Here is a 15668-nt window from a genome sequence, read left to right as displayed (position 1 = left end):
AAAATAACTTGGATTGGGGGCTGCATGAGATAAATAGAGGAGGGCACAAAAAGCCTAGGGTTTCCGTGGCCTCTCGTCGGGCAGTCGCCAGGCCGCCTCGTCTCCAATGCTTGAAGTCGTCGCTAGGTGCTCTATGGACCTGGATGTAATTTTTGCTTCTGGTGTTTGTTGTACTACCTTGACAGTTGATAAACAAATCGGAAGTTTTCTCGCGAAAAAATAGAGGAGGACATGAACCCTGTGTGGGTTGCATGGGATGAAAACATACTAAAAACAAGAGAGAGAGAGAGAGAGAGAGAGAGAGAGAGAGAGAGAGAGAGGAGGGAGATTTAAATGGGATTGTGGGTTGTGGCTGAGATACAAGATTTCATGGGACTGTAAGAAGAGTAGTATTTAAAGATATCGTCGTGCCACCCTGGTGAACTTTTTAATGGACACATAGTATTTTTCTCTCCCATTACAACGAACGGGCATTTGTGCTAGTACCTTATAAATGCGGGAACAATTTTTTTACTCTGCATTTACATTTTCTAAATGTGTGATGAACGCTATTAAATAGTTCAGTAAATCAATTTTTGGAACATATGTCTTTAGTATTTTTACAAATATATTTAAAAAAAATCAAAAAAGAAATAAAAATAGATAAATGAAGGAACTAGACATAAACAGAAATAAACAAAGGAAAGAACAAAAACGGAACGACTGCTGCTGGGCTGGCCCACTGTGGAGGCTGCTTGAGGCGAGTTGTAAATCCGTCGGGTGAGGCCGAAGGAGGCCTATCAATTCTTGTCCTCAGAAAAAAGAAATCTAATGGTTCAGTTCATATCTACAGACTTAAAGATTCATAAAAACAAAATCTGCCAACTTAAATGATTGTTTTCCTTTTTTGAGGGTGTTTTGTTCTTTTTCCTTTTTTGTTTTTCTTATTTTTTCCAATAAATGTATACTTTTTAATACAAGTTAAACATTTTTAGTGTACACGTTGAACTTTTTTGGGTACACATTGAACATTAGTCAAATATATGTTGAATGGCTCTATCCAAATACATGTTGGAAAATTCTCAAATGCACATTGAACATGTGTTTTATATACAAGATAAAGATTTTCAGATACACGTGGAACATTCTCCAAATACACGTTGAACATCTTTCTGAATACATGTTGAACTTTTTGTCAAATTCACATTGAATAGTTTTAAAATTCACAGTGAACATTTTTTAAAGCGTGCAAACATTTGTTAAGTGCTAGATTTTTAAAAAATGTCAAAATACTGTTTTGAATGGTATGAAACATTTTTTAAATTAGATGATGATTTTTTTACATTGTATAATCACCATTGAAAATGTCAAAAATATATTTTCGAGATATGTCAATATACTTTTAAGTGCGATGAACAATTTTTTGAATGATATGAACACATTTTACAAACTACGTGAACCGAATTTTACATTTTTATGAACGTCATTATGTTTTCTGTTGAAATGCCACAAATAATTTTTAAAATGTATGAACTTTTTGAAATGTTGCGACCGTTTTTTCAATGGTACACATATTTTTTAAAGGTTGTGTGAACGGATTTTTTTACACTGCATGAACATTTCGATATTCAAAAATCCTTGGAGGAGAGGAAGTAATGGAGAAAGAGATGGGGAAGACGGCTATAGGAGCAAGATGAAGAAAAATCCTTGGATGCTGAAAAAATCGACTGTGACATGCATATAGTCTGCCCTAACCTTTCGATATTTGATCAAGTTTATATATGGAAATAATGTCGATAACGGTAATACAAGTCAAGAAATGTATATATGTGCATTGTTTTATATTTTTATATTATAGACGCTGATAATTTACTGTATGAAATTTAAAAACACAGTAAAGTTTTTCTAAAAATACATCTTATATTTTGGAACGTAGGTACATTATTGATTAGGATTAAATAACTGGGAAAGTCAATTTGTTTGGAATGGACTTGTAGATCCGAGAGTGAGTGTCTAGCACAGTGGTAATACACCAGGTTCAGTTCATAACTTGTTTTCGGGAAATGACCTGACTTCATATACTCACTCCGTCCCAAAATTCTTGTCTTAGATTTGTTTTAAATATGGATGTATCAAGTATTAAATAAACAAATTACACTGGATCGAAGAAATTGAACCGTACACAGACAAGAAAGGCCTCTGACGTAACCTCAAATATTTTCAAACATTGGTTGTCACAGACAAAAAAAGCCCCTGGTTACAGTTAAAATTTAGATTTGGTGCCTCACCTTGTGAACATGACAGTGTAACTGGCTTACCATTTCCATCATTGTGGATCAGGAGCCGAAACCCGGTCAGGATCCAGCGTCGCCGCCGACCAGTGCCACCTACCCACCAAACGTGTTCTCTTCAGGGGACGTGGATCCATTTGCGGCCAGGCCCGGCCATCATCGTCGCCCTCATCCTCCTCATCTTTCAGGTGTTTTCTGACACACTGAACCTGGTGATCAGCAAAATATGCTGCAGGGCTACCCCAGGATTTTTGTTGGCACTCGCTCAAACAGACCACAAATTCATCGCAATGTCGAACTGAATTGCGGGGGCAGTGGAGCGGTAAGATGTCATGTCACAAAATTTGTGCACATGTTTTCTACGGCTCGAAGATTCAATATGCATATACTTTGAAAAGGTATTCCATTTGTCACCCGGAAAATGAACCAAGGGGGAGGGGGTTAGTACATATGAACAATCAAAGTGAAGAGAACATAGTTCAAGACTCCCTAACAGACAAACATAGAATCAGAAATTCAGGATACGGTGAAGGTTAAACAGACATTAGTGATTACAGAATCTGAGCAACAAAGCATCCCACTAATAATCTGCAGGTTATCATTGACAGCACTCGCTAATGATTGCGCTGAAGAAATACTGCTTCTTGCCGTGCCAAAGAAGGCTCCATTTCTGCAGGAAAAGTGACATGTGAAAGATAGCCTCAGTTGGATGCTTGATAGCCTCGGGCGCTAAAAAATTATTACTCCCTCTGATCCATATTAAGTGTCGCTGATTAAGTACAATTGTACATCCTTTCGGATGTTCCAAAGAGCTCACCAAACCACGGTAATCCCAAAATCAAATATAATAGATGCTCCCGTTTGCCTCATGTTTCAGCCAAGTAATCATATCTTGGATTGATAGAGGGCCCCAATTCCAACCCAAAATTCCCCAACAAAAGATTAGGCCACAATAGCAACGAGACGGCAAAAGAAAAGACGATCAGTTATTTGGGTTTCTTCACACATGGGACACTTGCCATCTGTAGGCCCATGTCTATGAAGTATTTGTTCTCTTGTAGGCATTCTATCATGGAAAACTTGCCATGTAAAAACCCTGATCTTCAAAGGGATTGTTAACCTCCAGAGTTTGACTAAATAATGGGGCTTGGAAGCCAACAATACATAGATTTTGTGGTATAAGTTTTGTTACCAGGGAGCTCCCATTACAGCTTTACTTCTTTCAAGAGTTGGCAAATGTACAACTGTACATGAACATATAGGGATGCAGGTTTATTTGAATTTGCATGACTCAGGATATTTCAGAACCTCTAACAATAGCGCACCAGGATATTTCAGGTTAAAGCAAGGCGTGATGCGAAAGAAAGGTATAGGAGCAGATGCATTGGAAACAAATGAATTAATTGCTTTTTTTCTCCTCTAAAAGAGGGGCAAAGCCGCAAAACCATGAATAGTAACCAACAGTCACTGCAGAAGCATTACGTGAATGAACAAATTTCTCTTAGCTACACTGAAATGCTGCACACAACAGACTGCAGACTACCAAAGATTACTAATACTAGAACATAGATGGGAAAAGGATTGGTTTACTCACTGTGAAGAGGGCCCCTAAGACAATGATCACCTTACCGAAGCGCTCCGAGGTGATCTGTGCCCACTCACAGACCCTTTGTAAAATTCTTTTGAGGCCAGTATTCCAGTCGGGACAATCAATCAGATGTACTGAGTCTGTGACCCTTGGTTCTATTGTCAGCTGCTTAAGAACACGAGCATTTCCTAAGATCACCCTTGGTTCTATTGTCAGCTGCTCAAGAACACAAGCATTTCCTAAGATACAGCACGCCAGCTCAATCTGAGTTTTGTAACAGTGAAACCCGCTCATGAAGACCATCTTGAGATTACCATGTGGGCGCATGCTCACCACCTCACTACTGCAGTAACCATTCAAATTATGATAACACATCTGCATTGGAAGCTTGCAATTATTCGGACAAACTAACCAAAGTACAGTTCTTTCTGGAAGGTTCATATATTAATCTTTATAGATAAATAAAATGGCACTCACATGCAAGTGCAATGTCTCCAGTCCAGGTGCAGCATCCAAACAATGGGCCAGTTGAAGAACTCCATTATCGGCATTTCGATCGCTGGAGTAGAGAGTTAATTGACAAGTCATATGCCTCAAATGCATAAACATTCCCTGTGGTCTTGTTGGCAGCTTCTGCAACTGAAACATGACCCGAACAAATAAGATGATGCTGACCAACTTTGAAGAACTATGAAGTGAGCAAAAAAAAAAAAACTAACCTGTGCATATTCTGTTATGAAAGCCTGCACATTTAGTGTCTTCACTGGCAAAATGCTTGGAACTGCAGTGAATGCACGTGCCAGCGCTTTAGTTCCCTTAAACATTATTTTTGCCTTCTCTAGTTTTGAGCAACCATGAAGCACTATGGGGATCACTCGCCCTATGTACTCAAAATGAGCAAGACCGCAGCATGAAAGTCAACTATCTCGATACCCATTGTACTATCATTATCAATTACCAAATGCTGAAGCTTATCGAGTTTGTGTGGTATGCTTAAATTAGTAACACCATAGCAGCCAATGATCTGTAAGTCCTCAAGTGCTGAACACTTTGCAAGCAAGCCAAGAAAATCCCCAAATATCTGAACACATTCCAGAAGAAGCCTTCTGAGTATTGTAAAGCCACATATTCCTGAGTGTGGCTTTATAGAAACACCGGACAACCCAATTTACGATCTCAATGAACTTTGGTCGTGTCATTTTGGTACTATCCTGATGAGGAAACTCATCATCGGTGTCATAATCCAGATAAGTAAACTCATCGTCGGTGTCATCATTGGCGTCAGAAGAATCAGGAACATTGGGGCCGTCGAAACATAGATTACAGTGGAATGTCCAGAGCATTCTCCAACTTGTTGAAACGATGCTTGTCCTCACAGCCTCTTTCAGTGGCAGACGTGAGATTATAAGAGTCCGAATCTCATGCGACAAGAAAGGACCTGAGTTTCTAACTGGTAGACACAATGGGCTGAAGCGCATGTATTTGAAAGAGAAATCGCAGCAGACGGGAGCTGTAATTTCTTTTACAGTAGATTCACTGCGTGCTTCGTGATCTTTTCAAGCAAGATGGTGTTCCTACTATGAGCAAGGAACCTAAAACATCGAGCCCCACTATGAACAACAGTTGAAGCGGAGCTGATGTTCCTATTTATGCAGATAACAGTTTAGGCGAGAAGCCCTAAATATATATCGAGCCTCACATTTTGCCCCAGAGTTCCAGATCCATGGTTCGTGGAGACACAGATGCATCACATCAAGCAACGATTTTATTTCCCTTGCTGTAATGTAAGGAAGATTAGGAGAGAAAAAAAGAGAGGAACTGGCGGAATGTGAGTAGTTACCGCAGGCAGGTCCTCCATCCGGAAGGACGGCGCGTCCGCGACGCCGTGGTGGTGCTCGGATCTGCCCCCCGCCGCATCTTCCATGGGCTGCTGCAGTGAGGGGAGGTCCACAGGTTAGTTAATGGATACAGGAACTCCGCGCCCGCAGATCGGTCGATCTGTCAAAAACACCCACCGGAGAGGAGATGGGAGGGGAGGGGAGAGGAGAGGATGCTAGCGAAGCTTAGAGCATCTCCAACAACCCGCGCTAAACTAGGGCCGCGCCGCAAATTAGTCGGTTTTAGCGCGCGCGCAACGCGGTGGGTCGCTCCAGCGGGCGCGCAAAAACGGCGCGCGCGCTATAACGAGTTGGGCGCGCTGTCGAAAACGCCATCCCACGCGGTGTATTTGGGGCGCCCGCTGCAGCGCGCGGCACACTCGAGTGCTCGCTCTCGCACTTCCTCTCCCACTTCCACCCCTATCCGGCCGCGCCGCCGCCGCCGACCGCGCCCCCGGGGACCGTTCAGGCGCTTCCCCGGCCTATCCCCGCGCCGCCGCGCTTCCGCCCCATCCCCTCCTAGTTCCGCCGGCGCTCGCGCGCCTCCGTCGTCCGAGGAACAACGCCCGAGCGCTCGCTGCCGCGCCGCGCCCGTAAGGTGTTCGACAAAACGCCTACAAGGTATGTATTGCTCAAACTTCATGAATTTGGTGCATGTTTTGAATTGTAGTTTTTATAGTATAGTATTGAACATTGTAGATGAGTTCGTCGTATGATTCTTCCGAAGAAGAATTTGATATGGAAGAGGAAGAGGATCTTGCAATGATCCTAGCTATGCATATCAATAAAAAACCGAAGCACGGTGGTTCGGTTATGGGTCGGGAGAAAATTTGGAGAGATATGATTGATGTCCATAACAGATTGATGAAGAACTATTTCATGGAGAATCCCACATACCTGGAGTCGTATTTTCGTCGCCGGTTTAGGATAAGCACCGACTTGTTCAGGCGCATTGCAGAGAAACTAGCGAGCCATGACCGGTTTTTCCAGCAAAGAAGGAATGCCGCCGGAGAGCTCGGGCATAGCACCTTTCTGAAGGTGACAGCCGCTTTGCGTATGTTGGCATACGGTATCCCGGCTGATCTAGTTGATGATCACTTGGCTATGGGTGAGAGCCAAGCCATCATGTGTGTCAAGCGCTTTGCAGTGGGAATTGTGCAAGTGTTTAGCGAGGAGTATTTGACATCTCCCACTGCTGAAGACGCCGCAAGGCTATTGGCGATGAACAGCGCTCGCGGCTTTCCGGGCATGCTTGGCTCAATAGATTGCATGCATTGGAGTTGGAAGAATTGTCCAAAGGCATGGCATGGGCAATTCCATGGCCAAAAAAAGGTTTCCACTATAATCCTTGAAGCGGTGGCCGATCAGGAGACTTGGATTTGGCATGCATTCTTTGGAATGCCTGGATCTTTGAATGACATAAATGTTGTCAACCGGTCACCACTGATGAATAAGATTACAAACGTGAGTTGCCACCTGTGCAGTTCGTAGCAAATGGCCGTACGTACAATTATGGCTATTATCTAGCGGATGGCATCTATCCAAAGTGGCAAACCTTCGCGAAGCCGTTGAAAAAGCCGGAAGGTAAGAAATATCTTGATTTCCACAATGCTCAGGCGGCGGCTAGAAAAGATGTGGAGAGAGCATTTAGGATTTTGCAAGCCCAATTTTCTATTGTGAGAGTACAGGCTAGATTTTGGGATCAAAAAATGCTTTGGTACATCATGCACGCTTGTGTGATCATGCACAACATGATCATCGAGAATGAGTGTGGCCAAGATTTAGACTACTCACAGTATGAACTCTTGGGACATCCCGTGCGAGTGCGATGGAGGGCTGAAAGGGTAGCCCGTTTTATTGCCTCCTATCATGCCATTCAGCGTTCCACAACGCACAATGAACTTCAGAATGATCTGATTGAAGAGTGGTGGGCATGGTATGGACGACAAAGAGCATGATGATTTCTGCATTCGACATTGTATTGTTCGTGAACTATTTGTTGTGTTTATTGCATTATTTGTTGTACTGAACGATAAACTATTTGTTTGAGTTGTAATAATAACAAAATTGAACTATTTATTGTTGATTTATTTTGTTTGTTTGATCATTTTTGCTCTTCTTCTTTGAAATGTATATGTGGTTTGTGCGGCGCGCGCGCGCTGTATTTTTGCGCGCTGCTGGAGCGGCGCGCGCGCGCTGCATTATAGTGCGGCTGCTGGAGCCAGCGCTGGCGGCCGCGCTAAACCAGCCAAAGCGCGCGCGGCAAACAAGTTTTTTGCGCGCGGCGCTTAGCGCGGCTGTTGGAGATGCTCTTACTTTCTGATCTAGAGGAGGTGCAGGTCAAGATGGCAATGGGCCCCGAAACCTGCGTCCCAGCGGGCTTTTACCCTATTAAGGCATGTCCAATGCATAGGCGTTTAAGTAGACTCTTAAAAAGAGCATTCTATAAAGGCATATTCAAAAGATTTCAATACATTCATATTATTGCTACCAAAGAATGTAGTAAAGTAGCATCGAGGGCAAAAATCATCTTTTGCTCGCGGGCTCATTTGAGCTCATGATAAATAGCAAAATCCAAAAATATTGAAAGAAAATCAAAAGGAAATATGATTTTTTTTATGAACTTTGACAAATGTTTTGAGTGCCTACAAAGTTTCATCATGAAATGGCATTCGTGGCAAAAACAATCAGCACTCAAAAATGCTTTCAAAAAACACTTTTGGAGCATCGATTTTATTTTTCCTAAAATCTAAAAAATGCGCGCGCACTATCTAACCGAAATGAGCGGCCGTGCTAGCCGACAAAAACAATTGTAGTTGTCTCAATTCAGTAGTTGCCTCTCTTCAGAAAAGGAAAACAACTAATCCCCTTCCGTCCGGCACTCTCCGCTGACGAGCCGTCTCGCCGGCGACCAGGATCCAAGTCACGCCGGTTCCCTCTTGCCTTCCCTTCTCTCTCTTCCTTCTCACTCCTCCACACAGGTTGCCACCATGGATGGTCCCGGTTGAAAGATCGTGGATGTCGCCTAGAGGGGGGGGGGTGAATAGGCGCTTTAAAATAATTACGGTTTAGGCTTGAACAAATGCGGAATAAACCTAGCGGTTAATTTGTCAAGCACAAAACCTACAACAACTGGGCTCACCTATGTGCACCAACAACTTATGCTAAGCAAGATAAACTACTAGGTGATAGCAAGATATATGACAAGAAACAATATGGCTATCAAGTAAAGTGCATAAGTAAAGGGCTCGGGTAAGAGATAACCGAGGCACGCGGAGACGACGATGTATCCCGAAGTTCACACCCTTGCGGATGCTAATCTCCGTTTGGAGCGGTGTGGAGGCACAATGCTCCCCAAGAAGCCACTAGGGCCACCATAATCTCCTCACGCCCTCGCACAATGCAAGATACCATGATTCCACTAAGGGACCCTTGAGGGCGGTCACCAAACCCGTACAAATGGCAACCCTTGGGGGCGGTCACCGAACCCGTACACTTTGGCAACCCTTGGGGGCGGTCACCGGTACCCGTCAAATTGCTCGGGGCGATCTCCACAACCTAATTAGAGACTCCGACGCTTGCCCAGAGCTTTACACCATAATGATTGAGCTCCGAACACCACCAACCGTCTAGGGCGCCCAAGCACCCAAGAGGAACAAGCTCAAGGGTACCAAGCACCCAAGAGTAATAAGCTTCTCAACTTGTAACTTCCACGTATCACCGCGGAGAACTCAAATCGATGCACCAAATGCAATGGCAAGGGCACACGGAGTGCCCAAGTCCTTCTCTCCCAAATCCCACCTAAGCAACTAATGCTAGGGAGGAAAATGAGAGGAAGAACGAAGAAGAGAACACAAAGAACTCCAAGATCTAGATCCAAAGGGTTCCCCTCACATAGAGGAGAAAGTGATTGGTGGAAATGTGGATCTAGATCTCCTCTCTCTTTTCCCCCAAAAACTAGCAAGAATCCATGGAGGGATTGAGAGTTAGCAAGCTCGAAGAAGGTCAACAATGGGGAAGAACACGAGCTCAAGAGATAAGGTTGAATGAGGAAGAAGACCCCCTTTTATAGGAGCTCCCGAATCCAACCGTTATGTGCTCAGACCGCGCACGAGCGGTACTACCGCTCAGGGGAGCGGTACTACCGCCCGGGCGGTAGAACACAGAGAGCGGAGCAAAACAGAGGGCGAGGCAGAGCCGTATGAGCGGCACTACCGCTGGAGCCAGCGGTACTACCGTTGGCCCAGCGGTACTAAGGGCGGTGGTAGCCGTGGTACTACCGCACACGAGCGGTACTACCGCTCCTACTGCTGCTACTACTGCCACTGAACCCGACAAGAGAAAACAACGTCTCGAGTTGAGGCGGTACCAGCGCGGAACCGGGGCCGTACTACCGCTTATGGCCATGGGCGGTACTACCGCTGTGGGACAGCGGTACTAATGCTTGTGGCGATATGCGGTACTGCCGCTCCGGTCCAGCAGTACTACTGCTGGCGCCAACCTTATGCCAAAACCACGAAAACAAGTACACTCCAAGGAAAACTAGAACTGCCATAACTTCTGCAAATGAGCTCAGAATTGAGCAAACTCAAGCTCGTTGGATACAAGACAACGAGTAGCATCAAAATAGCGAGTGGTTATAGTAAGAAGAGGCAGGGGAGGTATGCCTAACAAAAAGAGGAGAGAAACCTCCAACAGAGAAGAACCGACAGAACCTCCAACATCGAAAACATCATAGAAGATGCATGTGAACTCCATTTTCGATGAACTTGAGCTTGTCATCAAGATGACCATAAGCTCCAAAACTCACAAAGAGCATCAAACAAGAACCAAGAAAGAAGATGCAAGGATGCAATGGTTTGAGCTCTCTACTCATGATACGATAAAGCTACTCATCGAGAGCCCCCCTTGATAGTACGGCAATCGATCCTAAAACCCGGGTTCCCAACTACCACCATGAGACCGGTAAAATAGAAAACCTATCAAGGGCAAACCTTTGTCTTGCACAAATTCCACTTGAGATAGATGATGACGAACTTGTCCTCCTAAAGATGGACCACCTTTCTTGATCGCGTTGGGTCGATGAAGACTAGATGATTGCTCCCCCATACTCCAATATGGGTGAGCCATTCTTCGGCACATCTTCACAAGTCCATTGACACCACAATGGATGGCAAGCTTCAAGCATATGATCTCTTTGTGATGACCCTACTTGAACTTGCACACCACAACCTAACCCCACAAAGAACTCTCACGAAGACCATGGGTTAGTACACAAAGCGTAATTGACAATGCTTACCATACCATGGGATCGCTTGATCCCTCTCGGTACATCTTCTATGCTTTGTGTGTTGATCAACTTGATTCACTCTTTGACTTAGTCTTGACCAACCTTGAATCTTTCCAACTCTCTTCTTTTGGATGATGTCTTGAAGGTAAACATGAATGATCACACACTCTTCTTCTTCAAGACATGCTTGCAATAAGCTCAACCCTCACAAGACCAAACTTTGGATAATTCCTTAATAGCACCTTGGTCATCACAAACTCTCCTTGAAACCAACAAATGGACTCCAAGAAAAGCCTATGGACCAACCCTTCAAATATAACTCAAGGCAACCATTAGTCCATAGAGATTGTCATTAATTACCAAAACCAAACATGGGGGCACCGAATGTTCTTTCACCCGCCATGGGTCAAGCTCGGCCCAGTCGACCACCTCCACGTTGGGCCTCCTCTCCATCTGCATCGATGCCGGATCTGCACATCCCCGCCGCCCTGGATCCGAGACCCCACATTCTCCTCCCTCTTGTTCGCCCATCTGCTCGACGCGACCGCTCGAGCCGGGGGCCATGGTGCGTCCCGCATCCCCATCGAGCCTGAGGTCAACCCGAGGATCTACGGGGCCAACCGTGAAACTCATGATTCATGCGTGTGTGGTTGCTATAGATTTTGTACAAGGCGCATATCAATTGGATTGATGTAGCGTTGGGGCTAGAGCTCACCGAGGACAGGCTACTTCTATCTTTCTACAGGGTAGCATTTTAGACATGTCCGCATAGTCCTCGGGATCTTTTCGTCTCGAGTCTAAGACGTTTACTAGTCCCTGCTCAAGCTTAATCTCTAGGAAAATATAGTGGAACCTGCGCACGCATGCATAACTCATCAATTAAATTAATTACTATAACCTCGAGTAATAATTAAGGGAAACCGAATATGCACAAGACAGTAACACTCACTTGAAGTTGTAAGGAAAGAGTATTGTATCTTTGTTTTGATTTATTACCAACGATCGTAGCAAGTTGTCCTCGGTTTCTTTGGCATGAAATGTAACCGTATATTCATCTATGAGATTTGTGTTAATGAACCCAATATCATACATTTCAACTTTTCTGCATTTAATATAGTGAGGATAATTATATATATATGCAATGATAGAGCTGAGCTATATATAGAGACTTAATGATAGAAGTGGTACTTACAGACAGTAGCAAGTGACCATTAATTTATCCAGGGCCTTTAGATTGAAGAACTGGAAGAACACCTCAAATGGAACAGACAACTCCTCAATTCCAACGAGGTCGTGCTGATCCTCTTTAACTTTCAGTGTCAAAGTATCGATTTTCTTCCCAAACTTTCTGCAGGTTTCCATGTATCAATCGTGGAATCTTCGCGTTGTTAGAGTAGTTCCATCTTTGACGAGAGGCTTCCCGTACTCGTATTTAAATTCGTCCACCTCCATTATATCAAAATGTGCATCGTCGTCGTGCATGTAATATGCAGGATTGGTAACGGGCAAGCCCCAGATGATTAGCGACGATATCGCTACACACCTTGAGCGGGGGGCACGATTGGTTCGCTTGTTCGCCGAGCTGGGGAATTTTTTTCCCACTTCTTCGTTCTTGTAAGCTTTTGTCACTGCAAGTACTTCACGACCACTTCGCTTCCTTATATGTCTTTTCAGTAATGCGCTCATAGTTGGTTTGCGGCGAAGACGGTGGTGGTCACTGCAGGGCATCCAAAGTGCGCTTCGCTTTAACCAGATCTATCTTCTCCTCTGGAGGTGGATGTCTCTTAGCTCTTTGCGTTTCAGAGTAGTCCTTCACTTGGGCTTTACAGATCTCTGCGTTTTCCTGTTCGGTCATCTCGTATGGTAACTTCTCTGGAGTCTTGAGAGATGGACCGAATCTGTATTGCGTCCCGCCTCTTGCTGTACTGCTAGACGCCGGAGCAGGCCGAGCGGCTGCGGCTGTCTTCTTTTGTTGCTTACTAGGCAGAGGAGAAGGACTACGACGTGCTGGAGCAGCCGAAGCAGCGGCGGGTCTCTTCCACCCTTGCTGACGAGGCGGAGAAGGAGGAGGCTGGCTGGTCCAGTGTGCCGGCGCAGGCGGAGAAGGAGGCAGAGTGTCGCCACGCGCCGGAGAAGGAGGCGGAGTGCCCTGATCACTCGCCGGAGGAGCAGGCGGAGGAGGAGGCGGAGTGCCCTGACTCGCCGGAGGAGGAGGAGGAGGTGGAGGCGTCCAGTTTGGAAGGTTGATGAGCTCCTTCCGCCATAGGCATGGAGTCTTCAGAGCAGAACCCAGCCGAGTCTCCCCTTCATCGGTAGGGTGGTCAAGCACGAGCTCCTCAAATCCCTCCGTTATTTCATCCACCATCACCCTAGCATATCCTTTTGGAATTGGACGACAGTGAAAAGTTGCGCCGGGTTCAGGAAGTCGAACAGAGCCGACAACCGCCTTGACTTTGTAGTTCTACCATTGCGTCATAAGGTGGCAATGTTGAGACTCCGTGATAGCATCCACGGGGTAGCTAGCAGGAGCCGTGAAGACAGGCTCCAGCTAAAGCAGCTCGGTGGAAGCCACGCTGCTTCTCCACTGAGATGGCGGGGTAGCTTCGGTAGGTCGCTTGCTTAGAACTGCTTTTCGTTCCTCTAGCTTTCGTACCCTTGCGTGCAGCTCCTGCAGTTTGCTCTGCTCCACCTTCCTCCTCCTCTCTTGGCATTTGTAACCGCCTGCGTCCGGAAAACCAGCCTTCCACAGAACGGAGCCTGGCGTGCCTCGTGTCCGTCCAGGGTGCTCAGGATTTTGTGAGCTCGTCCTTCTCTCTGTCTGGAACGAACGTCCCTTCTTGCGCTGCGGCGATATAGTCCTGAAGCTTCGTGATGGGTATTCGCAGTTGGTCGCTCGTCCAAACGCACTTCCCTGTTACAGGGTCCAAGGTTCCGCCAACCCCGAAGAACCAAGTCCGGCAACGGTCTGGCCAGTTCAATGTCTCTGGTTCGACCCCTTTATCAAGCAGGTCGTTCTTAGCCTTGGCCCACAACGGCCGGGCTTTGAGGTAGCCACCTGACCCCATGCGATGGTGATGCTCCTTCGTCGCAGCAGTTATCTTGTTTGTCGCTGACATCTTCTTACTCCTCTCCGATGTCTTATTGGCCACAAATGCGTCCCATTGTCTCTGAGCTTCTCATACCGGCCGATGAATTCTAGTGTCTTTTCTTTGTCGACAAACTTTGCTTTCAGCTCATTCTTCCACCTCCTGAATAGATCTGCCATCTTCTTGAGAGCAAAGGACTTGATCAATGGCTCTATAACTGGATTCTCCGGATCCTCCTCTTCCGGTAGGGTGAAATTTACCTTCAGGACTTTCCAAAGATCCTCTTTCTGTCTATCTTCGACAAAAAAAAACTTGAAGCTCTTCCTTCTTAGGCTCATTCCATAGCTCGATGCTGATTGGGATCATGTCCCTAACAAGAACCACGCACTGAGCAGTAAATGTGTCCTTGGTCCAGAGGGGTTCAATCAGTTGGCCATTGCGCGCGATTGCTGTGATCGTGAACCTTTCATCCGAGCGCAACTTTTTCTTCGGGTCTCGTCTCTTTACCGAAGTTGTGCTTGATCCGGAGGGCTAGAAAAAAGAAGAAAGATGAGAGTTAATATGTGTAGATGCCAAAACAATGAATGCATCAATTAGCTAGTCAACACAGGCTTAATTAATATATATACCTGGCCGGACGCTGTTCGGTCACCGGAGCCGTCATCACGGTCTCCTTGCACCGGCATTCGGTCACCGGAGCCATCATAATCATGTCTTTCCTCCTCCGTTGTTCGATAACCGTAGCCTGCTTCACCCTCTCCTTCCAGACCATTGGTTTCATTGAGATACGACATGACATAGTTTCCCAACACCCGTTCTGCTTCCTCGTCTCGACCGTGCTCCATAGTTTCTGCAAATATTACAACATGACAATTATTATACAAACATGACAGATGGATATATTAGTGGCAAACGTAGACCTAGCTATAGCTAATCACAACAAGGAATTATATTAATTAATGGCCTCGACGCTTCTCTATGGTTTGGGGTGGCCTCGACAATGCTTAAAGGGTTCGGGGCGGCCTTGACGATAACGCTCTTTTAACTTGGTAAATTTGGGTGGCCTCGGCAGTGCTTCTAGGGTCTAGTGTCAAAGGATTCAACAAAACCATGTCTTCATCATTAGGCGAAAGTAACAGCGCATGATGGTACAAAGCTCTCCAAAGTTATTCTGGAACGGAATCCCAGATAGGATAATTCGCTTTTTGGTACAAAGTACAGCAAGAGACTTCCAAATATCGCTATTTGGAAGGCCTTTGCTGAAATTTGTACCAAAAGGCGGATTATCCTATCCGGGACTCCGTTCCGGAATATCTTTGAAGAACTTCGTACCATCATGCCCCGGTTACTTCCGGCTAATGATGAAGCCATGGATTTCTTCAATACTTCCACACTAGGCAACCTCTTGACCCCTTGGCGATCCTCGACCCCTCGACGACCCTCGACCCTCGAACCCTCGGCCCCTTGACGACCCTCGAACCCTCGAACCATCGACCCTAGAACCCTCGAACCCTCGACCCTAGAACCCTCGAACCCTCGACTCCTCAACGACCCTCG

The 15668-nt window shown here is 45.6% G+C and overlaps 1 pseudogene; it reads right to left on the bottom strand.

The window, feature by feature from the left end:
- Window positions 1-3734: 3734 nt before the first annotated feature.
- LOC119339564 overlaps window positions 3735-15668 on the bottom strand; it is a 13394-nt pseudogene continuing 1460 nt past the window's right edge.

The sequence above is a fragment of the Triticum dicoccoides genome, chromosome 7B, assembly GCF_002162155.2.
Source record: "Triticum dicoccoides isolate Atlit2015 ecotype Zavitan chromosome 7B, WEW_v2.0, whole genome shotgun sequence".
Lineage (NCBI taxonomy): Eukaryota > Viridiplantae > Streptophyta > Magnoliopsida > Poales > Poaceae > Triticum > Triticum dicoccoides.
The sequence above is the reverse complement of the archived record's forward strand: the minus strand, read 5'-3'. Positions and strand labels throughout refer to the sequence as shown.